The sequence below is a fragment of the Octopus bimaculoides genome, chromosome 13, assembly GCF_001194135.2.
Source record: "Octopus bimaculoides isolate UCB-OBI-ISO-001 chromosome 13, ASM119413v2, whole genome shotgun sequence".
NCBI classification, from domain to species: domain Eukaryota; kingdom Metazoa; phylum Mollusca; class Cephalopoda; order Octopoda; family Octopodidae; genus Octopus; species Octopus bimaculoides.
The window spans coordinates 63,595,650-63,597,870 of record NC_068993.1 but is presented as its reverse complement, the minus strand read 5'-3'; positions in this window follow the sequence as shown (position 1 = coordinate 63,597,870).

Genomic DNA, 2,221 nt, shown 5'->3' with positions numbered 1-2,221 from the left:
ATATAGATTTAAATGTATGTGTGTAAGAATGTATGTAGATGTGGGTACAAGAGGTGATCAGACTCTGCATAAGGAGTAGACAACCACCATGTGTGTGTGTGCATGTGTGTGTGTACATGTGTGTGTGTGCATGTGTGTGTGTATGTATGTGCATGTGTGTGCATGTATGTATGAATAAATGTATGTGTGTGTATGTATTTATGAATATATGTATGAATGTATATCTATGTATGAATGTATGTACGAGGTATGTACAATATATATATGTAAGCGTGTGTGTGTTTATACGCTTGTACATTTGTATGTGTATGTATGCCTGTATGTATATTTATCTATACCTGTTTGCATCCATTTCTATGTCTGTATGTTTCCCTTTGCATTTTAAATTCTTGAACCGGTCACTAACAAAGTGACAAGATTTTTGTGTGTAAGAGTTTTTCCCTGTCTTTGTAAATTTGTGATGGAGTTGTTGTGTTGGTTGAGCTGTTGTTGCATACACCTCGGTATGAGCATGTATTCATTATATTTCCTCTGACCGATTCCTTCATTCTCCCTCAATACTGCTCAGATGTTATTTTTAATATTTTTTTTTTTTTTTTTAGCAAAACATTTTTCTGTTAAAGTTTGATTCAGTGTCTCTGCTAACTCAACTTGAACTCAACTCTGCTAACTCAACTCTGCTAACTCAACTCTGCTAACTCAACTTGAAAATTTTCTCTGTCTTTATTAAACATTGGTTCAAGAAAACCTCTTCTGATCTGTTGTAAGATATTTAACCTGTAATTATGGAATCCTGAAAGTTTGAATCACCTGATGCCAAGTTTATATAATTGGAAATTATTAAGAAGCTCAAAGAAGAATCAAGTGAAGTCTTCCCTTGGTAACCACAAGTAAATGTCATTAGTTGAAACAACAACAAAAGGAACGTGAGTGGCTGAGTACTCCTAAGCTATTAATAAATTCACCTTATGAGGTGTTTATCCACTAACCAACTTAGATGACTCATGCAGAATACTTCTTAAAAGATATTTAGTGTTTTCGACTTTTACAGCAAGAATTACTGCATTCTGCTACCTAACTCCCCACACTGCAACCCCTTTGATTATTATGTGTGGGGCGTAGTTGAGCGAGAGAGCAGCAAAACTCTTTGTAAGACCAAAGATGAACTGAAGGCAAGGATTATGGCAGCATTCACCAACTTAAACAAGAAGAGCATCCAGAAGAGTTGCAGGAGATTCCAAAGTTGTCTGGTGGCCATGGTTGAAGCCAATGGCGATTTTATTGAATAAATTTACTCTTTAGTATTACAAGATATTTTTAAGAAATTTTGGTAAATATATCTGTTAAAATGAGATGTCAGTGTTATTTTCATTTCAGCATAATTTACACAACAATATCTCCACCACACCCTATATGTGTGTGTAGGGGGTGGTGGTTCATATATGTGTATGTGTGTGTGTGTGTATGCACGTTTAGTGGCATCTACATGTACACACACACACACACATTAAACACCTATATACCTGCATCGGAATACTTATGTACACACATACATAAAGGCACAGTCCTATATACATATATACACACCCATTTCAATACCCATAAACAACAGGTTCTACTAAACTGAAGTCTAATTCCTACTTCCAGGAAATGAGAAAAATATTGCCTTCCTGTTGACTCTATCAGTGGTGTTTATGATAAAGGTGGCACTAGTGGGAGGGTGATGTGGGGTGAAGAAGGATGGTGAAGAAGGGTGGTGGTAGCGGTGGAGGGGAGTTGATGGTGGTCATTGCTATTGTAGGGGTAATATTGGTGGAAGTGATAGTGATGGTGGTGGTGGTGGTGGTGGTGGTAGGGATGTTTGTTGATATTGAGAGTGGTATTGCTACTATGGTTGTGATGGTTGTCGTGGTGGTAGTCGTTATGGGTGGATGGATGGATGGATGGATGGATGGATGGATTTGTGGCTGGATGTATAAGACAGGCCCCTACGACTACTAACTCATTATAGATCACAGGTGAGATCAATGATGAAATATTATTGGCGCGCACACACACACACACATACTGGGGAAGTGGAAGACAGTTGTCTAAGGTGCCATGTAATAGGATTGAACCCGAAACCACATGGTTTAGAAGTGAACATTTTTTTTTATGGGGAAGAAGGAAGAGACAAAGAGGAATGGTGATGGTGGTGGTGATGGTGGTGGTGATGGTGATA